This window comes from Diabrotica undecimpunctata, chromosome 2, assembly GCF_040954645.1.
Source record: "Diabrotica undecimpunctata isolate CICGRU chromosome 2, icDiaUnde3, whole genome shotgun sequence".
NCBI lineage: Eukaryota > Metazoa > Arthropoda > Insecta > Coleoptera > Chrysomelidae > Diabrotica > Diabrotica undecimpunctata.
This window is the reverse complement of record NC_092804.1, coordinates 129,127,060-129,153,694: the sequence shown is the minus strand read 5'-3', so window position 1 is coordinate 129,153,694 and position 26,635 is coordinate 129,127,060. Positions and strand designations below refer to the sequence as shown.

At 32.3% G+C, this 26,635-nt stretch overlaps 1 long non-coding RNA gene across 2 annotated transcripts; it reads left to right on the top strand.

The window, feature by feature from the left end:
• The first annotated feature begins 1,506 nt into the window (after positions 1-1,506).
• Positions 1,507-15,723, top strand: LOC140433441 (uncharacterized). Of its 2 annotated transcripts, XR_011949968.1 has the most exons (4): positions 1,507-1,732; positions 2,943-3,557; positions 3,652-3,837; positions 15,334-15,723. It is a non-coding gene; the product is annotated as an uncharacterized lncRNA (long non-coding RNA). The 2 variants fall into 2 exon arrangements; XR_011949967.1 differs by lacking the exon at positions 15,334-15,723 and having other exon boundaries at positions 3,652-4,267.
• The last annotated feature ends 10,912 nt before the right edge of the window (positions 15,724-26,635 follow it).

Genomic DNA, 26,635 nt, shown 5'->3' with positions numbered 1-26,635 from the left:
CGGCAGCTGTATTAAACTCGTTATATATATATATATATATATATATATATATATATATATATATATATATATATATATATATATATATATATATATATATATATATATATATATATATATATATATATATATATATATATATGCACTGATTCTGTTAAAGTAAAAAAAGATTTGGAGAATTTTGAAGCAGCAATTCAAGGTATAAGGGAGCAAATAGAGGTTATTATTGATAACATTCAAGAAGAAATAAACACGTCACGATAATGATAACAATGAACAATAACAAAATGGCCCGAATTGAAGAGGACAGGCCCAGCAGAAAACGGGAAGCCGCCTAAAGGTCGTGGCACATTATCATGCACGTTGCGTTTCCAGCCCGTAGCGTTTAGTTACCGAAAAATATAATTTAAATGGTTTTAGATATGAACAATTCACACTGTCAGGAACGTATCGTGTCAGACACCTAACGTTTCCGTTCAGTATATTCGAAAACAATATTTTACGGATGCGACCGCTACGAAACGAGTCGAAGCCTGTTGGTACGGATAATGTGAATTAGGAGATTTGATTTTCATATAGAGTAATCAAAAAAAAATTTTCGAGGCTATTTTGTCATTTATGCATGTGTTTTTATTGCTTTGTGATAATTAAACACGGAAGTGATAAAAAATTAGGACTTTTGCACGGAAGTGATACCTATTCTTTTTTTTTATTACTTTTTGGTTTGGTTACAGTTTAATAGTACAAGTTAAAATGGGTTTCGAAAAATTAATTGAACTCGTGCGCGGTGAATAAATTTTATATAAATACAATGATAAATGCTATTATGGTGCAAATAAAAAAGAAAATATTCCATCACCAAACTGAAACGTTCTATATATGAACATGTGAACGCACCGTCCGACCGCTTTATATTTGATGCATACAACATATCGTCGGCGTCATGTGAAAATTGTGTAAGGCCATTTTTTAAAAAAATCCGTATTTTAATGTCATCTTGTTAAACAGTTTAAACTGCATAATATTATAAAATTGTTTAGCTATTACTTACTAGATGCTAAACTAGAAGCAACGTGAATTTTGCGTAAGTCCGTACCGCACATTCTACACTGTGCACGTGGTGTAATAACGTGCATCTATAATTATTGCATTTTAAAAAGTTTAAAAGCAAGATTTTTAGTGAAATAGTAATTGTAATAGCTGTAAAATAGTTCAGGTAAGTAAGTTTAGAAAAAAAATGTCCATACTGGTGTGTGTGTTTTTTTTTTTAAATTCTCTTAAAATTAGGCATGGGCAATTTTCAGTTTTCCTTGCAAATGGAGTAATGCCAGTTTCATATTAAAATTTGCTTTGTTGGTTTCGTGCACGTGCTGTGATTTTAGACAAAAAAATAAAGGGACAACAGAACAAATTTCGAGTGTACGAATATATTTTGTTCCATGGTTGACATTTGCGGCTATATTCAGCTTGTACTTTTATTAATGTTATCCATCCATCCAGATGGAAATAAAACAAGAAACTAGTGAGGAAACTTGTAAAATAGAAATAGATAATGAAACTTGTACTGGTCCTTTGGATGCCTTCAAAATTGAAATTAAGGAAGAACGCAAGAAAGAAAGTGCATACGACGAATTTGATGATTACTTAGACAAGGAATTTCCTGTAAACTCTAAAGTAGAACACAATGGATATAAATTTACTCTACTTGAAAAAAAGCAAACAAAAAGTGAAAGTAAGTAGAAATAACATTGATTAATAGTATAAAGTGATAAAATAAGTATGTTGTGGAACTTTAACAGAGGTTAGAGAATAGATATACAAGTGTAGTAGATTTTAAATTTTGAGAGACTGAATATGCGGTGGTCCAGTGTATGTTATAATGAATATTTTGTCAAACAAAAAACAAATTTTATTTGCTATTTATCCCTTGCTGACTAAGTCAGGTCATATAATTTTGTTGTTATACCAAATATTGTTGCTGGATTGAGAGTTACCAGGTGTACTGATTTTTCAATAGATTTACTGAAATACTATATCCATCTGCTGAAAAATCTGTAATTGTAAAATCATGTTAAAAAATTTGTTACATTCAGTGCTCCAATATAAATTTTCAAAAAAATCCATTTCTCATTCATTATTATACACAAATATGATGCAACAACGCATCAATTCTCCAATGCACCAACAAGTGTTTCCACTTAAAGGACTCTCCTGTCTCCGATTTTAATTTATGGGGTTTGTTTTACACTATCTGATGAATTGGTGTTTTTTAATTTTTATGTTTAGTTAGAAATTATTTTGTTTCCAACATGTGCAGAGTGTGTGAGTTAAGTTGTAATATTTAGACTAGGTTTTGAGTTTAACTGAAGAATTAAATAATAATGAGGTAAGCAGTACTTTGTTTTTAATTTATTAGTTAAAAATATATTACTATTTTTGTTGAGAATAAGCCACAATTTTACTTTAAAATAAGTTTATTTTAAATTAAAATGATAAATATAAAATAAACTTATTTTAAAGTAACATTGTGGAGTATTCTCGAAAAAGTGGAACGGTAGGCGCTACTGTTTTAAATTTTTAAAATTTAAATAATATATTTAAAATGAAATAAAGTAATTTTAATATATACTTAATTATTTTTTATATTTTAAACAAATTCAATAAATTATTATGTTTGCTCCTTATGTTACCTGTTAACTTCTTGAAAAGGCATATGTTGTTTACTTAAGACAAATCTGTCAAATTCAGACCAAATATTAATAATAAATAAATATCATTTGATAGTAAATTTAATTATTATATAAACTAGACAATATGTTTAAAAATAATAATGATTGTGACGCTTTATAGTAAAAAAAATAATAAATTGCATTAAGATGCCTCAACAAAATAGCTTCAGAACAATATTTATTTTGTGGTTTACAATTTTTTTTTGTTTTTAGTTCGAGTGACGAGAGCTTTAAAGCTTCTAAAGGCGAGGGTAGCTAATATCAAAAAAAAATATATTGTCAAACATTTAAAAAATCATGGGTTGAAGATGAACAATTCAAAAATTGGATCAAACAGGGCAAACATGAATACTTCGCAATGTGCCGACTTTGCAACAAAGACATTTCAATTAAGCCAACAGGAAGAATTGCATAAGTGCATAATCAGGATAGTGCAATGCATGTTCAGCATTGCAAATCTACGAAACTGCAGAGTACATTAAAAGATATGGCAATTTTTAAAGGAGTCTCTAATCAACAGACTGCCATAAAAACATCAGATTTACATATAGCAGCTTTTATCACTGAGCATAATTTATCTTATAATTTAATGGAACATTTACCAGAACTTATAAAAAAAGTTTGACCCGATTCAGATGTTGCAAAACAAATTAAATGTGGTCGCAGTAAATGCTCTTCTTTTGTAAAAAATGTGATTGGAAAAAGAAGTGAACAAGAAATTTGTGAAATATTAAACCAGTCCAAATTTTCACTAATCATTGATGAATGAACAGATCGTTCATGCACAAAACATCTGTGTCTTGTTTGTTGATACCGCCACAATAATAGGTACGTAAATATAAATAAAGATTTAAGCTTAAAGCTGTTACTACCATTAAATGTAGGTACTTCATGTTAAGTCTAACAATCATTATCTTTACAGAATTCAAGATAGTTTTCTCACCTTACTGCCGCTCAAAGAGGAAAAAGCACAGGATCTGTACAATGAAGTCACAAACTTCTTCAATAAAAAGAAAATTCTGTACCAACAAAATCTAATAGGATTTGCATCTGATGGAGCCAATGTTATGGTCGGTAAACATAATTCAGTTGTGTCCAAGCTAAAAGGGTATGTACCAAATGTTTATGTAATAAAGTGTATATGTCACAGTTTTCACTTATGCATGCTTAAAATTACCTAGAGGTATTGATGATTTGGCACGTGACATATACACTTATTTCTCCAACAGTCGAAAAAGAGTTGAAACTTCAAAAGAATTCCAACATTTGTATAATTTAAAAATACATAAAATGTTACATCCTGCACAGACAAGATGGCTCTCTGTTGAATCCGTTGTTCCTAGAATTTTAGAAGTATATAGTGCATTTATTTTGTACTTCACAGATGATTCTTTAAATTACTGGACATTGGCCTCAGAAAATATTTTGATTAAGTTGAATGATCAGTTCACAAAAATATATCTAGAATTCCTAGAATTTTCTTTACTATTTTTCACTAATTTAAACCTGCAGACTCAATCTGAAAAACCAGTTGTTGCACAATTGAAGGGGTCAGAAGCAAAACCGCCCAAGTAGCAAAATGAGACATTTTGAGAAATTAAGCATCAAAGTTTTTGCTCCTGTAAAAATTCTGGATGTTCAAAATTAAAAATTTTAAAAGTATTAACCAATTCAAAATAAGTATGAAATTTTTTTATTTTTTTTATCTTTTTATTTTTTTTATGCACTTAGGTTGTTTTACCTTTAAGCAAAAATGGCTTTATAATACATAAAAAGAACTAAACAAAAGTTTAATTTTCAATTAATATTTATTTTTTCTTAAAAAAAAACACAAATTTTACTCTTTTATAACACTAAAGTTACTCATAATCTGACAAAAAATCTATGTACAATCATCGCCAGCTAACTTGGCGAGAGAGTACGCACAACGTCACAGAGAAATAAATTATGTTTACGCCCTATGATTCATCCTATTGGTTTACTATTTCTGATAAGTATATTCAGTAGCGTAGCGGTATAGGTCAAATAATTATTACACAATTAAAAAAGTAATATTTTTCGCAAGCTTTAATATATTATTAGAAAGATGAAATTGTAATTTTGTTTTATTCAATTTAAATAGTAAGCCATTGTTTATACAACAGTTTATAATATTTATTTAACTTAGTAAACAAATTATAAAATATTGACTGAATTTAATTCACAAATCTACTTTGATATTGGGTTTCAAATTAAATGGAGGATATTGTATAAATAAATGCAACACAGTAATTATTTAATTTTAATATTTTGGTTTTATTATAACACTAAAAAAAACAAGTACCCGTGTTGAAAAGTGGTATCTATTTGAAAATTAATTGATTGTTAATAATTTTCTTCATCTTCATCTTCGGAAGAAGAAAACTCTGTACTGGAAGAGTCACTGTCAAGATTTATAATAATTGGAGCTATTTGCGTGGCGTTATCAGCAACTATCTCGCTGTCCATATACTCATCTTCCTTCTTAATGACATGGTAACATCGTTTTCTCCACTCATTTGCATCAATATTAGTGAATTCTTCCTCGGCGAGTTTTTGTACGTCAGTTAGCTTAAATGTAACGTTTTTCTGCCTTATATTATTTTTGACTGTCGCCCATATTAGTTCGATAGGGTTTAGGTCAGGATGGTAAGGAGGTAAACGTAAAGGAATATGGCCATGCGCACGTAGAATTTCGTCGAATTCGAATTTCGATATTTTCATTATTTGAGTCTTCTCTTTGTTTACGTTTAGGTTGTATTTGCTTGCTTCTAGGTTCGATTTCTCTAAGTTGTATTTCAGTTTTTCTGCAGTTTCCGCAATTAATACTATGTCGTCTGCAAATATACACATCTCAGCATTTATCATTTGCATTCTGTTCCAACCGATGCAGTATTTCTTGAATGTTTTCTTACATTCTTTCACTATCTCATCTATAACATTTATGAATAGTAGTGGGCTGAGACTTCCCCCTTGTCTAACTCCTTGGGTTGTTTCGAATGGTTCTGACTGTATATTTAACATTCTTACTGTATTTGTTGTTTTCATGTATATACTCTTTGTTGCTTCTATCAGTTCTTCACTTACTTGTTTCTTCTTTAGACTTTCCCATATATCTTTTCTTTTGACTGAGTCGAATGCTTTTTCCATGTCTATAAAACTCAGATGTATTTCTTTATTTTTCTTTAAGGCTTTTTCTATTACTTGTTGCATGGTGAATATATGGTCTTGTGTGTTGTGTCCTTTCCTGAATCCACTTTGTACATCCTCTAATTTATGTTCTATTTCTTTTCTAATTTTCCTTTCTATTATGGTTTCGTATACTTTTGCTGCTACACATAGTAGTGATATACCTCTATAGTTCCTACAGTCTCTTGTGTTTCCTTTCTTGTATATAGGTATAATTACTGCATTTGTCCATTCTCTGGGTATTACTTTTCTCTTCCATATTAGGTTATATATGTATAACAATTTTTCTTTTGCTTTTACTCCTATATATTTCATCATTTCTGGTGCTACTTCATCGCTTCCTGGTGCTTTTCCAATCTTTATCTTTCTTATTGCTTCTTCCAGTTCTTCTTTTTCTATAGTTTCTGTATTTTCCGTGTTTTTCATGGATACTCTCCTGTTGTGGCTTTCCTTCTCCATTGTATTCGCTTGATTTCCATTCAGTATCAGCTGAAAATGTTCCCTCCATCTTTCCATTATTGTCTTATCGTCGTTTATTATTGTTCCTTCCTTGTTCATTATTTGTTTCAGTTTCGTTTCTTTGTTGCTTCTAAGGTTTTTCAGTGTTCTGTAAAATAATTTTACGTTTTCTGTGCTGTTTTCTTCCATTTTTTCCCCGAATTTTTCCCAACTTTTCTTTTTCTCTTTCTTAACTATCTCTTTAACTTTTGTTCTTTGTCTCTTATAATTTTCATATTTTTGTTGTGTTTTGTCTTGGATGTATTCTTTCCATAATTTCTTCTTTTCTTTTATTTCTCTTTTCACTTCATCGTTCCACCAAGATGTTCGTTTTCCTCTGTTGTTATTTCTTGTGGTTCCACATATTGATTTAGCTGTTTTTATCATCGCATTTTTAAATTTTCCCCATTCTTCTTCTATTGTTTCTTTTATTTCATGTCATTATCCATCTCTTTCTCTAGTCCTTCTGAGTATCTTATTCTCGTTGTTTCTTCCCTTAGTTTATAAATTTTTATTATTTCTTTGTGTTTTCTGTTTATGTTCTCATTTCTTTTTATTTCTTTTCTTTTGCTTTTGAATGTGGTTTCTAGTAGATAGTGGTCACTACCAATTTCATAACTTCTTTTTACCCTTACGTCTCTTATCCAGTTCTTCTCTGTTTTTTGCACTATAGTATAGTCTATAATTGATTGTTCGTCTCTTGATTTGACTTCTCTTGTGATCTTGTGTATCCTTTTATGTTGGAAGTGGACCAGGTTATTGTCTAGACAAAATTCGAGTAGTAATTTTCCATTTTTGTTTAGTTTGTCCTCCCCATAAGGTCCGATGACATTGTTCCATTTTTCTGTTTCTTTCCCAACTCTACTGTTCAGGTCTCCTGTGATCACAATTTTCTCTGTACAATCATTTATCACTTCTTGTAATTTGTCCCAGAATTCATTCTTTTCGTTTTTTGTTGCATCTTCATCTGGTCCATAACATATGATTAGGTTTGTATTGGTTTCCTCTGTATCCATATCTATGTCTACTCTTAGTATACGTTCGTTGTAATATATCCAATTTTTTATTTTGTTGATACTCTCCTTCTTTATCATGCACGCTACTCCTGCCACAGGAAATATAACGGAAATAAATGAACATCGAAATAAAAAATAAAGATTAAATAGGACATTTAGTTGATTGAAGAGTTAAATAATGAATTGGGCGCCAATATATATATATATATATATATATATATATATATATATATATATATATATATATATATATAAACTACTAAATTACTAAGTTCTCGGGAAGAACCGCGTTGAGAATTGAAAACTAGACGTTGCACCCATTTTGGAGCCATTATCAAGAGTGATACGGTTCCGTTCGAGTTCGGGGTGTCAATCTGCCTACTACCCTAACTCGTGACGTACCAGTATGTTGTTCTGTATAAATACAAGAACCGTCAAACGGCACTGAGGTCTCAGCTCTTACTACTCCTCAGTGTCGAGTGACGGCCGGTCCTACCCTATGTGGCTGCTTTTATACTCTCATATGCGCGGGAACGGTTTGCGCTGACGTGGTCTGAGCTGACGTGGCCTGAGCGGTGTGGGCGGGAGGTCGCTGAAGTAGGGGTCGCAGTATTACTCTTGATAATGGCTCCAAAATGGGTGCCGAAACGTCAAGTTTTCAATTCTCAATGCGGTTCTTCCCGAGAACTTAGTAATTTTCATTCATCTGACCGCGGAAATTTATCCGAACATATATATATATATATATATATATATATATATATATATATATATATATATATATATATATATATATATATATGCATTTATACATGGAAACAAAGTAACCTTCATGTTTCTCTCGCTAAGGAAACAATACTTCAGGATTATACTTCATACAGAACTATCATCATTACAGTAAGCATAGTAGTACCATCATCAATTAGTGGAAGTTTAAAATCATTCGGCAATAAAAACAAAAAATTAAATTATCAATGAATAGACTTATCTTTATAAAAACTATGTGGTACAAATAATTTTGCTGCGATCCTCAAATATGTTATAGAAAGGAATCTACAATTAGAGGTACAATCTGTTTAAAATCTACAATTATGGGTACTTTGGTTCTTATTAAAAAAGTCAAAAATTAAAGATAAAAGGCAGAACTATGAGACCTGAGGGATAGTTTCACTGTGAGCATCAAATGGAAGACTGCATGAAAACATCATATTTTATGGATCTTCATAGTATACCCTAGTCTTGGAAAAGATTATGTTAAAACATTTCGCCAGTCTGTACTAACAACAAGTTTGATGTGATGTTAATGTTTTATTCCCACTAGGTAAGCATGACATCAAGGGCGTTAAATTTGTCATTTGACATATTTCATATGGTACTCTGATTAGCATTTTGTTTGATAGTAGCGGTAACACTAAATTGGTAACACCAATTAAGGGCTATCCTTTTCGAGACTTGGCCAGCCATTGAAATCCAGCCATTTTCGAAATTTTGACCAGTCATTGAAATATCTTAAGATCGACTGAAAAAATTAGCAAAAGCCGGAAAACCAGTAATGGTTAAATGCAGTGATCAATTACGAACATAGCATTAAAATTTAAAATTTATAATCAAAATAACGATGAATCAAAATATCTGCCTAAAAAACCTTGCCTAAAATCTCTATGCCTTCATTATCGATAAATAAATTGTCTTCGGCTACATAGCATAGAAGATTATAATAAGATATACCAATTTCAATAATTCATAGAAGAATATATGATAAATGTGAGTCAAATATTGATAGATCGCAGTTTGGCTTTCGGAAAGCACTTGGAACTAGAGAAGCAATTTTCGCTCTCCAGGTGCTTATACAGCGGTGTAGAGACGTTGATAAGGACGTGTATTTGTGCTTTGTGGATTTTAGAAAAGCATTTGACAATGTCAATCATGAACAATTGATAGACATTCTGCGAAAGACAGGTATTGACGACAAGGACATTCGAATTGTGGCAAACCTATACTGGGGTCAAACAGCAAGAGCAAAAATTGGCAACGAACTCACTAAAAGTGTGCAGATCAAAAGAGGTGTCCGTCAGGGTTGTATATTATCCCCACTCCTATTCAATATTTATTCCGAAGAAATATTTAATAAATGTATGGAAAATGCAAATGAGGGCATAAAAATAAACGGCGAGTTAACAAACAATATAAGATATGCCGACGACACGGTGATCCTTGCCAGTACCATAGACGAATTACAGCAGGTAATGGAAAGAGTTTATTTAGTTAGTGAGGAATACGGCCTGAGCCTCAACTTCAAGAAGACAAAGTGGATGCTGATAAGCAGGAAGCAACAGCCTGCTCGACAGTTACGGATAAGTAACATACTAATTGACCATGTAGAATCTTATGTGTACCTTGGCACCAACGTAAATGCAAAATGGGAACAGGCCACAGAAATTAAGGCGAGAATAGAACGAGCTAGAGCAGCATTTAGCAATATGAAAAAGCTCCTCATAAGCAGGGATTTGTCTCTTCCCCTAAAACTACGACTAGTTAAATGCTACATTTTTCCGATCTTACTGTATGGTGTGGAGGCCTGGACGCTGACGGAGACGCTCACGAGAAAACTAGAAGCATTCGAAATGTGGGTGTACCGACGCATTCTTCGTATATCCTGGACCGAACATGTCACCAACACAGAGGTAATCCAAAGAATCGGAAAGGAGAAAGAAATCGTGAATACAATTAAACAAAGAAAGCTTGAATATCTAGGCCACATATTGAGACACGATAAGTACCGTCTACTGCAATTGATTGTCCAGGGAAAAATAGACAGTAAGCGAGGGCCAGGCAGGAGAAGACACTCGTGGCTCCAAAATCTGAGGAAGTGGTTCGGGCTCACATCGGTCGAACTATTCAGAAGCGCCGCAAATAAGATCAGAATTGCCATGTTAATAGCCAACGTTCGCAACGGACAGGGCACTTGAAGAAGAAGAAGAATTTCAATAACAGACACTTCCAAAAGGGCCAAAAAAGCTACAGTTTGGTACAGGGAAAGATTTTCTTTGATAAAAAAAAGGGAATAAGGTAAACGGCAAATGATCAAATGAATTCAACATTTAAGACAACCTGCTACATCAATTTTGTTATTGCTACGTCAGCTTTTTTCAAAAAAGGTTCACGATTGGAACACCTTTTAACTTATATTAATATCTCTGCCAAATCAAATAAGTAGTGCAATCATTAGTTATTACCTATAAATATCCATCCACTATTATTTTAGCTTAATATCAGGAATACGCATTTGAATATTTACTAAGCCACATATTTAAGACATATTTAATTTCATTCGGAATTTTATTATTATAGTTTTAGACATCGCACCGCGCGTTATCCTCTTTGAACCTAATGCAAACATTTAAAGGCGCCAAGGCTAAAAGTAGTCGTCGCATTACATGCTCACATCAACCTCTACAATCTTAAATATTTCTGTAATTAAGACAAGGTTGTGATGGTTAATGCGCACAATGGCTTCATCTAGTTCAATGCCTGTTATTTGATATTTTTTACTTTTTCTTTTATTTGGTACAATTTCTCAAGAAGGGTACAAGTTACACTAAAATTTATTTACGAGTTGTTGGGAAACATCAGAATAATTAAATAGAAATAAAATGTGTAAAAATCTTTCAATGGACGGTATTGTAATAAAAATTACATGATTATTATTAATTTACAAAGTTATAGTTTTATTTAAACATTACACAATCCACAATTCTATTTTATATCTTCAGTTTTTAAAAGTTTAGCATGGAATAAAAAAGTGGTATTATCTGACCATAAATACATCTGGCGGGTACTTCAAAATACCTGCCTAACCTAACCTACCATAGTGACTACTTTCTTGTAATGGCAAAAATCAGAGGAAGAATATCAAACCTAAAGAAGGATCAACCTATAAAATAAGACATAATTAATGTTGATAATCTGGGCATTGCGAGAGAGTATATGAGACAAATGGATGAGGAAATAGAGAGCCTGGAAGCAGGGAAAATGTGGAGGAATTGTGGACAAAACGTAGAAACATTTACAAGAAACCATAACTGAAGGCATCGGAAATATTGGGGAAAACCAAACCAGTTAAACAAAACGAATGATTTGACAAGGAGTGCCAAGAAGCAACAGATAACACAAATGGAGCATACCTAAAGAGCAAAATAGTAGCATACCTAAAGAACATACCTAGAAAATCAAGCTAGATGCACAAAAAGAGCCAAGGTGGAATACCGGACCCTAAGAATGGAAGAAAAAAGATTACATAGAAGAAAAAAAAGACAATTTGAAGAAAAGCATAAAATGGCTAAGAAATCAAAACGAAACTCAAAATTCTACAGAAATGTAAACAAAATGAGTAAAGAGTTTAAGCCAAGAATAGGGAGCTGTAAGGCTGGAGAAGGAAATATCCTAATTGATACGGCTTCAATCTTGAACAGATGAGTTGAATTTTTCGATGCAAAATTTAACGGCCAATATATCAAAGAAGCAGATAACACCGTAGCAGATCGAAATGATTGGAATATATTTAACCCAAACGAAAGACCACCTGCCGCTGAAAAGGTTGCCCAAGCAATTAAAAAGCTTAAAAATAATAAATCACCAGGACCTGATTAAATTTGTAGTGCATAGTGCATTTACAAGCACTGCATAGACTTTTACTTATTGTCTGGCAAAATAAGGCCATACCCTATGGGCAAGTGTTTGAGCAAGTACAGTTGTTTAAATAATCGCTCTCCGGGATAAATACATTTAATAACTTATAAACTATTTGGTCCATCTGTTTGAAATTTGAATCACTTTAATAACTCATTAACTGCCACAATCTTGAGTAGCTTTATTTACATGTTTTTATGCAAAAGACAACGTTATTAACATTTATAAATTACTACAAAAATATGGATTTTTTGTAATTATCTCGGTCAATCATTTATATATTTTAATTAAAAAAAATTTTTTATCTTTTTATTATCTACTCGTATATATATTTTTAGTATGTACAAGAAACGTTTTATAGGCAAACAATATTTATTTCACTTTTTAAGACAGTTAAAAAAAAACAAAGAAAAATCAGCTGTACTTCTTTACGGATTTTTCATCAGCTAACCCTTATATACCTTTTAAAACCTTTAAATACAAGTACAAGTACTCATCTTGTTCGTCGTTGGCATCTTCTTTGGAAGACTCAATAGCAGTGCTTGCTTTTTCATTGTGTTTTTTTGCTGCTTTGACTCATGTGGCAAATCATTATAAAATTGATGGTAAATGGGGGGTATGAAATCTAGCAGCTGTTGTAAATTTTCCCATTCTTGATACTTGACTTTTAATTTTGCTTGATCTCCAAGAGGCTCCAAAGTAACATTATTCACCGGTTGCCCAATATTCTTATTGCATTTTTCAGATTCAAAAAATGGGAAGTTTCCGTCTAAAGTATTTTTAAAAGAAAATTGGTATGTTTGGTTTTTATTATATTTAAACTAATTTAATTTAATTTGATTTCCATGTTTTTTGCTATCATTTTTTGGGTCTGTAATGAAATTGTTTAAATTTGAGAGGGACACAAAATCTGTCATTTTGTGAACAACAAATTTTTTTGAACACTTTTCTATTAAGGAACACCAGTGATCACGTACAAATACCCGAACATTTTTATCTTTCAGTTTTTCTATTAGAGCAAAACTCTGATCACACTCCATATAGGAGTGACCAGGTTAAAAAAAATTGTGGTCAATATTTTTAATATGTGTAGTGCGAAAAATGTACATGAATAATTTGTTTATATTTTTGTTTTTATTCTGACCGCCGCATGAGTCACTAGCGAAACCACATTTACTATATTGGTAGGCAAATTTTTCATGAACTAAAAAAATTTATTATATTAAGCAACAATAATAATAAAAGAGAAACTAAGTGTCTTACATGTAACAAGCAGGATCCTACTTCTTGTGCTCCTCTAGAGGTCAGAGATTCATGCCAAACATACATATTTGATACCCCATTAATAAGATCAAATGTACAAAAATTGTATGTCAACAACTACCTTAAATAGTAGACTTTGTAGTTAGTAGCGGCGTTGGAAGTGTCTTGAAGATCGAAGCATATGGCTATTGTGTTTTTTTCAGTTTGGTTTGTTTTACATCTTTATCTTCACTGCTTGTGTTTTTTTGCTTGTCGTTGATGAATTTCTAGCTCTGTCTAGCAATTCTTTTTTTCGCTTTCAGTGAATGATAAGATTAAGTTTACCAATCGATCGCATTTATTACAAGTGTCTGAATGAGGATGATGAAATTTTAAATTGAATTCAGTATTGAAAATATGACTGTAATATGATTCCTTAACTGGAGGTTCATGGTTATCAGTGCAATTATTATCTTTGTAGAGACAATACATTTTACGAATGTTCAAATCGGACGAAAGGTATTTCGTATTTGGATTTTGATTATAAGAGTAATAACTCCTATAACATGGAAATGCTCTGATATGTTCTATTACTCCTTTCCTTGCGTTCTCTGATACTTACCTGACTCAAAAAACATGATCCAAATATTATAATGACAAAATATAGTTTCTGCAAACAATAGTATTACTTAAAACACTGTTATTAATCTACTAAAGTAGTATAACCTATACTCAATAAACAAATCCAAACCGTTGAATGAAACCCAAACAGCATATAAGTAATAAAAATATATTTATTTCCAGTTGCTTGTTTGGAAGTAAAACAGCCTAGGTGCGCTAAGACGATTTCTGCTCTTATCGATTGGTGAATTTCATTTTGGTTGTTTTTTCTATTCATCAAAAGATGGCGATAAAGTAGGGTTAGAGCGTAGTCGATTTTACTACCAAACAATATAAAATATTCAGAACGTGAAACATCACTAAAGTTGTTTTCGTGAAAATTGGACTTAGGCGGTTTTACTTCTAACCCCTTCAATTATATAAATGTGTCAGTGCTGTATATAAATCCTTTTTGGAATGCTTTATAAAAATAGATATATTGATAAAGAGTATGATTCACCAGATAGATTTCAACAATCCAAATAATGTTGTTCCTCTAGAAGAATTATATTTAGGAGCTAAAGTCCAAATATCTTTAGAAAGATAAATGAATCAGATAGACTTATTTTTAGAAAAAGGTGCCTGGAGTTTTTTGTAGAAGCTGCTAAACAAATTATCCAAAGGTTTGATTTTGACAACCCTGTTTTAATCAATATTAATTTAATAAGTGCAAAGAATGCATTAGAGAAAAAAAGTTAAAGTATAGTACCACTTGTGAGACATTTCCCAAATTTAGTGGTGGAAAATGAATTATAACTTTTGGATAATGAGTAGCGGCTTTTTAGGAATACTGATATCGATTCTGATGAAAATGTAGATATTGAACACTTTTGGAAAAATATTGAAAATATGCGGTATGGCGATGGAACCTCTGTTTCCGGTTTTAAGCAGATTTGGTTTTAATTTGTTAGTTTTACCTCATTCGTCAGTGAATGTGGAAAGAGTATTTCCCGACATAAATTTGATGAAAACTGATGAAAGAAATAAACTTTCGTCAGCTAGTATCCTGGGTCATCTGCATTCTAAAAATTTCCTTGAAACCAAAAAATCATGTTGCTACAACATTATTTTTCCAAAAGAAGTTCTGAATTTACATAATAATGATCTGTACAAAAAAACAATTACAGAAATTAATTATTTAACAAACTGATTATAAATATTTTCATGCAAGATATATATATATATATATATATATATATATATATATATATATATATATATATATATATATATATATATATATCGTCTCTGATTTGCAACAAGGTGCCAAGTAACTTTTTATATTTTTACAGGAGCCCCAGGAAACTAAAATTGTTACCTTCAAGGTCGAATTGCTATGGAATGTTTATTACCTGTGACTTTCTTATGAGCGATTAATGCAGGCCTTTTGACTTACAAATGCTTGTATAACTTTATATGTCGGTAGCTTTTTTGAAATTAGAAAAAACGTTATGTATCACCTTTTTGCAAATTGCATTTAGAGTTACAATAATCGCAGTAGGGAGACAAAAAGGTTCCATGTAGCACCTTAAAATAAAAACCACCTGCGTTTCTAGTGAATAATTCCAAGGTAATTAATAAATAAGTTACTCATAACTAAAAATGATTAATATTTCATTATCTGTTTTATTAGACATTAAAGAAAAAAGCGAATACTTGTATTTCAATTTATTAAAGTTAAGTAAAAAAAGTGTGTTTTAATTGTTTTCATCCAGAACTTCTTCATCTTCTTGGTCGGTTACGTGCAAACAATATCGTGCTTTAGCACTATTTGGCAAATAATTAAACTCTTCATGGAACTCAACGAGTATATCCATTTTTGAAGAAAGTTTGGCTAAATCTTTATATTTGGCTACAGAAATGGGATGCAGTTTAAAATAAACATTGCAAATTTTTACATCTGTAAAGTTCAGTTTTTTTCCTCTGTGTCTCTCCATAATATTGACACTTTTGTAGACTTTATTAATATTGGCATATTAAAATTTAAAGTTAGCATTACCTTTTATAAATTTTATTCTTCTAATCTGAGACCATAGAACTCGATCACCGTAACTATCTTTCAAACCAATAAAAAGATAGGAATTCTGCACTCCCAACCAATTTTCAAAGTCTTTGTGAGTTTTACCACATTAAGTGGACTTGGTTTAGTTCGATCTATCTGTATTGTGTGAGGCCATAGTGAAGATGCCAGAATAGATCGTTTATCAATAAAAGTTCCAATAACACTATGAACAGTATCTGCACCTATGTAAGTGTGGCCTGTTATGAGAAATTTTAGTTCAATCGACATGATTCCGGAAAAACATTGACTTTGGTGAAAGAGCATTGTAAACATTGTCCTATTTTTATTCTGCCCAGGACAGTTATCACAATACAGAATTACGTTTACTGCAGGCTTTCCTTGTTCTAAAACTTCTTTATCCATTTCTTTACACAAGTTGAAATTTCATTTGCTCCTTTCAGTTCATCAATTTCACCCCACAAATAGCAATGTCCACGACCATCTGTGAGGTTGTAATATGCTTATTTCCTCGTATAGTATAGTAATGCACTCTGCGAATGTGGTGTAGATAAGACTTTGCAAGTCAAAACTTGCAACAACAGTCGAACTGCCTTCTTATTTTGCGGATTTTACATCAAAAGTATAAACTTCATAAGTGGCAAGTTTTTCTGTTGTGTGTGCTTTATAAACCTGTTTATTTTCATTAAAATAACGCTTCGCTTCTTTCTTATTTTTTATTTCCTCACAAATAACGGATTTGTCCGTTTTGGGTTGTGAAAAGCTAAATTGTACTTTTGAAAAACTTGTTTGAATATAAGTTTAGAAACACTATCTTTTTTATCATTTTCCATGCTTGTAGTATAATCTTTATAACCCATATTCAATCTGGAAGGTAAATATCGCCGTGTGCTATTTTTGCGGCAATAGTGAGAAGGTACAGCTGGGAGCGTAGCAATAAAGGTCTCAACTTCATTGATAAGATGCTCAGGAGTTTTATTTGAATTAGGAATGTTTCCCCTATTATCGGGCTTTGCAGTATTCATTGGTACATTTCTGTTTATTAATGTATACAACACTTTTTTTTATTAATTCCAAGAGTTGCAAGAAAAAATTGTTTACACACTGGCAATGCATTTCCTACTATCTCCATTGTGTATTTATAAGTTTTGGTTCTTTTTTGAAGATCTTGAGCATTATTGTTCTGAAGCTATTTTCTTGTGGCATTTTAAATTAATTTATATTTAAATGGGAATAAGCCACAATTAAAGGTTAAAATACGTTTATTGACGTTTCAATTTCCACTTCGGAAATCGTTCTCAAAATACAAACATTAAAAACTAATGTTTTTAATGTTTGTATTTACCTCGCTATAAAGGGTTATAGTTCAATAGAAATTTCACGGGACATCTAATGTACCTCGTTATAAGCGAAACCTCGTAATAACCGTGTTCTTTATAAAGGGAGTATACTGTATATATATTTATTAATTCCTGATCTGATCCAGCTTTTTCCTGATATTCAAATACCCACTCATTTAGACGGCAGAATCTGGTTTCAACAAGATGGTGCACCGCCACATTTCGCTGTAGCTATGCGCGATTTTTAAACAGAACTTTTCCACAACGGTGAATAGGAAGAGGGGGATCAGTGGAATGGCTCCCTAGATCACCTGATATGAACCCATTAGATTTCTTTTTATGGGGTTATTTAAAATCTTAAGTCTACACAAACAGACCTGATAATATCTGTCAGCTACAAGACCGAATTAGACAAGTAATAACCGGTTCGGTCATTGTCTCACAATCAATGGAGAACAATTTGAACATTTACTGTAAATTTTCGTTTGTTTATTTTTGGTAATGTATCACAGTAATTGCATAATAATAAAGTAGTTGTATAACACTATGTAATTTCGTTTAATGTGTTTATTACGTTTATCCTTCATTTATTATTTTGTACGTATTTTGGAATTTTTGCCACCAATTTTAAACAACGTGTTATACATTTTTCGAATCAGCTCAGCAAGGGACATCTATAAATTGAAAAAAAAATCGGGGTTTCATTAAAAAAAATGGTGATGAAGTCATCATACGAAGGTGGTTGACCCTGTATATTAGATTATAATTTGAAAAAAGAGAAAATTAAAATCAAAAGTCGACCTGTTTGAGAATTTCTAATAATATTTATTTAGTAAATAATTAAATGATAATTTTATTCAGTTTAGAATCTGATCTTATTGTAATTAGTCGTTTTAGCTCTAATAAAGTCTTTTTTAAAAAGACTTGGCATTCCCAAATTTGAGTGGCGCAGTCAGTCAGTCAATGGTCAAACGGGTTTGACGAATATAAATTCCGTTTCGTTTCAACGATTTATTGACCTTAATTCGGAAGTGTTATATTCCTGTGGGTGGATTGAACAGCCTTTTATAACAGGAATCGTGTTAAGTGGACTTTTCGAGTGAATATCGAAAATACCTGCCTAGCCAAACCTTCTGAGTGAACCAGCTTACATGGAGAATTCTTCTCTGGTAAGTGCTTATGTCGTATAGAGAGCCTAAAATTCTAATAAATTCTGATTCATCAGACTCAGATTCTGACTCAAAACTCTCTATTAAAGATAATTTTTGTTCTAATTCCTCCTTAATAAATAATCGTACTTCTAATTTAAATTTTTACTTAAAAAATAAAAGAAAAATGGCAATCTCACAATTAAAAAAGTAATATCTTGACATGATTCCAGATTTCCACGGAGAAAATACATTACTTCCTAGATTCGTGGAAATCTGTGAAAAATTGATTAATAAATTTTAAAATACAGTTGATTCAGATGATTTTCAGAATTAATACCTAATGTCTAGCATATTAGCAAAAGTAAAAGGTGAAGCTGATGAATTTAAATTCGATATTTCTAAAGTTCGAACAGATCATATAAATTTTGAGGAAAGAAATTCAATATTAAAGTTAATAAAAGAATATTCCTATATCTTCCATCTCGAAGGAAACCAATTAACTTTTACTAATAAAATTAAACATACAATAAAAACAACAAACGATATACCAGTATATTCAAAATCATATAGATGCCCAGAAATTTATAGGAGGGAAGTGCAAAATCAAATCCAAAATCTGCTGGATCAAGATATTATTAGATCTTCGGATTCCCCTTGGTCCTCTCCTATATGGGTGGTCCTAAAAAAATGGACGCCTCCAATAAACAGAAGTTTAGAGTCGTAATAGATTATCGACGCCTTAATGCTATCATACTTGTTGATAGATACCCTTTACCTAACATTAGTGACATATTAGATAAACTTGTATACCATACAATTCACAATATTACGAAAACATTACGTCAGCACTCCTAAGTCCAAGGCCTGAATAAACTCATAGGCGTCGCTCTATAACTTGGAAAAATACTGGACAAGGTAAAACAACTAGTTTAAATGATGCGTTTACTTTATCACAAAAGAAACTAAATCTGAATGCTTGTACATACAATAGTAAAAAAACACTAATTGTTTAAATTCAAATATGGTTGTATAAATTAATCATTACATTTTCCTCCCCCTGTATTCATCCGATCCTAATAGTACCGCTGAGGGCTCGGAAATACATATCGCGGAGAAGAGCACGAGTCGTTGAAAAGGAAAAGACGCAACCCGGCACGGGAACCCATGCACGCATATTAAATTGATTTCGTTCGTTGTTTTGTAGTGCAAACCCTGGTAATTAGACCCAGCGGTAAGTTTTTACCTAGTTTTACCTAAACCTATAAATTGTTTTTGATTGTTTATTGCAACCATTTAAATTTTAATAATTATTTGCACCAATGAGGAAAAGTCCATTTTCTCGCCAGAGTTATCGAAGGAATAGTTCTGTTAATTAAGTACTATTAATTTGTAATAGTACATTTGTTTGTTAATACCCCACATTGGCCTATCTAGCCGGATTTGAACTCATTTATTGAAAAAAATATTTTTTGTTATATTTAAATTTGAATGGTTGGTTTCGTCTCGTCGTATTTTTTATCGTTTTGAGGGTTCTTATCTTAAGTTTGCGTCTCTTGTCGTGGCTCGAGAATAATTTATGACCTTTTTGTAAAGTCGACCATATGGGACTTTTTAGAAGGGAATCATCGTCGTTTTAATAAAGTATCGAATTACAAATCGGTAATTTCGGGGTTTTAGACCACATTTTGTACATTTTCGTTTGTATAATATTATTGGAACTTGTTAGAAATTTAAAATGGAAAAACTTGAAGAAAAGAATAGGAAGCTCAAATTTTTAAGAAAAACTGCGTTAAATGATATTCAGTTAATTTTCGATTTAGGTTTTAAGGCCCTTTCAGACGTTTCTATTCGGCCTTTATTTAAAATTAGACTAGAGGATTTAGATTCGATTCGCGAAGAGTTCTTAAAACATCACACTAATATTATTAGTAATATTCTTTCTGTACCAGACGCGGATACGAGGGTTGAAGAAAATGTTCGGGAAATATTTTTGGAACAATTTTATAAAATAAAACTATTTAGTGCGGAATTATTTGAGCCACAATTTGAAACTCCAGAACCATTTAGATCGGTAGTAGTTCCACAATCAAATATTCGCTTGCCTAAAATAGAGCTGCCTAAATTTAAGGGTGATTTTAAGGAGTTTAGTTCATTTTTAGATTTATATAATTCGGTTGTACATAATAACGCAGGCCTAGCAGACGTAGAAAAGTTTAAGTATTTGAAAGGATGTTTAGAAGGGACTCCACTTAGTTTGATTCGTAATTTGTCAATAAATAGCGATAATTATCAAATTGCTTATGATCTAATTGTTAAACGCTACACAAATGTTCGTCGTTGTGCGACCGCGCATTGGGATGCGATCTTGGGCGTACAGAAAATATCGGTAGTTAATTCGAAAAATCTGGCTAAATTAGTAGACACGTTTTTAGAAAATTTAGCCGCATTGAAAACATTAGGTCTTCCGACAGAACATTGGGATTTTATTATGTTTAATTTACTTTTGTCGAAATTAGACGCGGATTCAGTAAAGTTATTTGAGTTAGAAAATAAATCGAATAAAATCCCGTCATTTCAAAAATTGGTAGAGTTTATTGAAACTCAGTACATTGCTTACGATAATTTGAATAGTAGCTTAAGTGAATCTAAGAAATCGTCGAGGGCTCCAACTTATACGGAGCCAAAGTGTAATTATAAACATTCCAATGAGTCAAGGCATAATAGTAGTTCATCCTTTGTTACAAATTCGTCGTCAATATGTTGTGCTTTATGTAAACAAAGTCATTTTCTTAACCATTGCTCGTTGTTTTTGAAAAAATCTCCAAAAGAAAGATACCAATTTTGTAAAGAATCTTCCTCGTGTTTTAGGTGTCTTAATCAGGCTAATCATTCTGTCAAGTCGTGTCCAAAGGCCTTTAAATGTAGTAAATGTAATAGTCACCTTCATAATAGTTTGTTGCACTTTGATAGAAATCGTTCCAATAGTCAGTCGTCCACAGAAAATACTAATAATTCAGGGGCATCGGGAGTAGAACAAAATTCGCCTGAAATATCACATTGTGCTGCTAGTTTTGTAGGGAAGAAAAACGAGACAAAAAAGGAAATCTTGCTCGGTACTGTTTTAGTTCATGCAATTGATAGTAAAGGGTGTAAACAGCCCTTGAGATGTCTTCTAGATTCAGGTTCAATGAGTTCGTTCATTAGTCGCAAAGCTGCCAGTAGATTAGGCTGGCCTAAAACTCCTTGTTCATTTGAAGTTAACGGACTCAATTCGATGCAAACGAAACTGAATCAAGGTCAAATAAGTTTTTCTATCCAACCTCGTCATCAGGAGTCACCGGTGTTTCACTTGGAGGCTATTATTACAGATCGGATTTGCTCGGATTTGCCGAGCACCAAAATTGACATATCGACGTGGAATTATATTAAAAATTTGAAGTTAGCCGATCCCGAATTTAACTGTAGTCAATCTATAGATTTGTTAATTGGTTGTAGCATATTTTCGAAGGTGTTGTTAGAAGGTAAAATTGAAGGTAAAGCGGGACAACCAGATGCCCTAAATACCGTTTTTGGTTATATTTTGTTAGGACCTACTAGCACACCTAACCTTTCGTCGACTTCGCTTGTTTGTCTTTCAAATATTGAAGACCCACTAAATTCTTCGTTAACGAAATTTTGGGAACTGGAAAACGTACCGGAAAAGCCAGTTTCAGAACCAGAGGACGTTCTGTGTGAGAACATTTATCTGGAAACGCATAATCGGGACGTCTCGGGTAAATATGTTGTATCTTTGCCTTTTCGTGAATCGCCGCCTTGTTTGCAAGATAGCTATGATATTGCTTTAAATAGATTGCTATCATTAGAACGACGCTTATCTCGTCAACCAAATTTGAAAAAAGAATATTCTTTTCATATGCAGGAGTATCTTGATTTAGGTCATATGCAGTTAGTCTCTAATGCCGAAAAGAAAAGGGGAAAGTATTATATTCCACATCATTGCGTTGTGAAACCAGATAGTGTTTCAAGTAAAATTCGAGTTGTATATAATGCGTCTCAGAAAAGTCCCAGTCGCGGTAAATCTTTAAACGACTATTTACTGGTCGGTACTAAGCTGCAACAGAACATAGTCTCGCTGTTGTTGAATTTTAGACTTAATCGTTTTGCGCTGTGTGCGGACATTCGTCAGATGTATCGTAATATTTTAGTCGCTCCTGAACACACGGATTATCAACGCGTGTTATGGAGATTTTCTAGCGCTGAGGAAATTCAGGAATATCGTTTATTAACCGTTACTTTTGGAATAGTATCTTCGCCGTATCTCGCTTTAAGAACTCTCCAACAATTAGCATTAGACGAAGGCTCTCGTTTTCCTAAAGCCGTCTCGCTTATTCGTCATGCTTCGTATATTGATGATTTTGTTTTTGGTGCTTCGACTCTCGAAGAAGCACAAACTTTAGTTGACGAATTAGTCGCTTTGTTAAAGTTAGGAGGCTTTGAGTTACGGAAATGGTGTTCGAATGAACCCAAATTGTTGTCGCAGTTTCCTGAATCCCATATTAATCCTCACTCCATTAATTTTGATCCAGAAGCAAATGGTCCTTCATTAAAAATCCTTGGTTTGAAGTGGATTGCACAGTCCGACGTCTTTCAATTTTCAGTCAAATTGCAAGACGTCCCTTGTACCAAAAGATCGTTTTTGTCCGAATTAGCTCGAATTTATGATCCTTGTGGTTACTTAACACCTATTACCTTTTTTATTAAACATTTAATCCAACAACTTTGGGCAACCGGTCTTAAATGGGATGATCGTCCTCCTTCGGAAATAATTCGTGTATGGGAACAATATAAGAGCGAACTATCTCTTATTTCACAGTTCAAAATTCCTCGTTTTTTGAATATTTCCTCATGTCCCATCTTGGAGCTTCATGGATTTGCCGATGCTAGTGAAAAGGGATATGCTTGTGTCGTTTATATTCGTAGTATTGATACTCGTAACCTAGTTCAAGTTAATTTACTGTGTGCCAAATCGAAAGTAGCTCCTATAAAACAGATTACTATACCTCGATTAGAATTGTTAGCTGCTGTTCATTTGGTAAAACTTATGTCGTTTGTGTTAGAGTCGTGGAAGCATATAATATTTCAAAATGTGTATGCTTGGTTAGATTCTCAAATCGTATTGCACTGGATTAAAAGCTCCCACTCGAGATTCAAAACTTTCGTCGCAAATCGCATTTCGTATATCCAGTCCCATAGTCAAAATTATTCTTGGCATTATATCGAATCTCGAAATAATGCAGCTGATGCGCCTTCGCGAGGCATGCTACCGGCCGTTTTACAACGTTTTTATTAATTTTGTTTTGTTCAGCTTTTGTCAATATAACCGCGACGAAACCACCATTTTAATTTTAATTTTTTTATTGTAGTTTAAGTTTTGAATATTTGTTTAAGATTTGTATAGGAATTGTTTGTAATAATTATCGTTTTAGTTGTTTAAGTAATGATAGTATTTAAAATTTTAGAATTCGTTTTGTTTTTTAAAGACCTTATGGCCTTTAAAGGGGGGAGAATGTTTAAATTCAAATATGGTTGTATAAATTAATCATTACATTTTCCTCCCCCTGTATTCATCCGATCCTAATAGTACCGCTGAGGGCTCGGAAATACATATCGCGGAGAAGAGCACGAGTCGTTGAAAAAGAAAAGACGCAACCCGGCACGGGAACCCATGCACGCATATTAAATTGATTTCGTTCGTTGTTTTGTAGTGCAAACCGTGGTAATTAGACCCAGCGGTAAGTTTTTACCTAGTTTTACCTAAACCTATAAATTGTTTTTGATTGTTTATTGCAACCATTTAAATTTTAATAATTATTTGCACCAATGAGGAAAAGTCCATTTTCTCGCCAGAGTTATCGAAGGAATAGTTCTGTTAATTAAGTACTATTAATTTGTAATAGTACATTTGTTTGTTAATACCCCACACTAATAAACTGTTCTTTGTTAATAAAAACAGTTAAATATAACAATAAAACTCGAACAGTTCTTTGGATTTAATAATAAAAAAAGTTTTGTGAAATTATTTGTTTCTGCAGGGCTGGCTATCGTGTGGCATTTAGAGTTGCATAAGTTGCCCTTCTTAAAGAAGCATCTATTAGTGTTGCAAGTCTTCTTGCGTATATGCAACGTGTAAATCCTTGACCTTCCCCTATGGCACACATCTAGCAGCAGTTCTTAAGGAAATATTTTCTTAATTGGATATGTGAAATTCCGATCTGAATTCGGTCGATATCTAGACTGATGGACAGCGGCGTCTGGGACTTGTGCGCCTCTCGGAACATTAGGGTATGCTCGATGCACAATTGACGCTGGTACGGATCTTAGCTCCTTGAGATCTTCGCGCGACGACTGGTTGTTTTAAAGTGCCCATCCATACAGAAGAAATATGTATGTATAATAAAAGTCAACAAGGGTGGTTCCTTTGTTCTTAGACCTTAGTATCAGCAATCGGTCTGTAAAATATGGTCATGAGGTCCTAAGACTACCACCATATCACTGCCAGTACAATCCAATTGAATTGGTGTGGGGCATCATTAAAAACTACTATGATAAACATGCATGTAAGACCACCGACGAAGTCAGCGTTTTACAACTCTGGCAAGATGCACTAAACCAAGTCAATGAGGAATTTTAGAGTCATATGAAATAGAACAAGTTATTGATGAAGTAAGTCCTTTAATTATTCGTAATGATGAAGATTCAGATGAATCGGATAGCGAGTCAGATAGTGATGATACCTGTCCATAGATTAAGACGTAGATAGAAAAATTAACACAAAAGGGTACCAACCACCAAAAAAAAACAAAAACCGCATGCAGGAGAGAGCCGGTAGCACGCCGCACGACGCTCTTGAATGCAAGCACCAAAAAAATTAGATTAGTAAGTAAAGTAGACTTTACACTACATGATTTTATCATATGACAATATCATATGAGATTTGTTATGATTCCTCGTTTCTATGATGTTTTTAAAAAATCGTGTTTACATTGCATGATAAGTTATGACTTATGATATGAGTGACAATGAGTGAGGTTTTATTGATTTTTTAAGTTATACTTCTATACGCGCGCTCCACGTTGGAAATTTGTATGGGAGAGAATCTGTGAAATCATTACATATGTAAGATAATGAGTAAGAGAGAGACAGAAGATATATTTTCTCACTCTTCCTCTCTCGAATATAAAAATGTTCCTTTTGTATATATAATTTAATATTATATACGAGTATATTATATAAAGATAATTTATATATAAATAAATTAATTATAATAAATAAATAAATAATATTATATATACATAATTTTATATATATAATAAAATATTTATTAATATTATTATTTATGTGATATGTTTTGTATTATTTATTAAATGTTCATAATTATATTATTCTTTTGTATTTCAAAATAATAATCTCAATAAATCACTGTATGATCCAGAACTGTCAATTTTGAAATACATTTGTGTCATGTCCTCGGTAGTGTAGTAGTCAGTATCCCCGCCTGTCACGCGGGAGACCGAGGTTCGAGTCCCAGTCGGGGAGGACTTTTTTATTAATATCATTACATTATTGTCATTTTTAAATACTTATGGATATTGCATTTTAATTTGTATATTATTGTCATTTTTAAATACTTATGAATATTGCAGTTTAATTTGTATTGTATTATTATATTAATAACAAAATAAACAATGAATTTTACTGCAGAGTATGTGTAAAAAAATTTTGCATTCAACTTCTTTCATACATATATGAAAATAAAAATATACATTTTCATCAAAATATTGATTCAATCCTTCATCATTGTTAGTAAGTTGTTATTAATTTTGATTCTCTTTCTGCTATGTCTTACCTATAGAATTAATCACAACCATCATTAGATCGCCGAACAATTGCTTTGGTCGGTAGTGATAAAGCCAAATGGACTAACCTACCACTTAAATGTAAATACACGGAAATCTCCCATTGCCTGACGGGGGATACCGCGAAATAGTCGAGACCTGGCTCCAAAGACCAGGGGGCGGAGGAA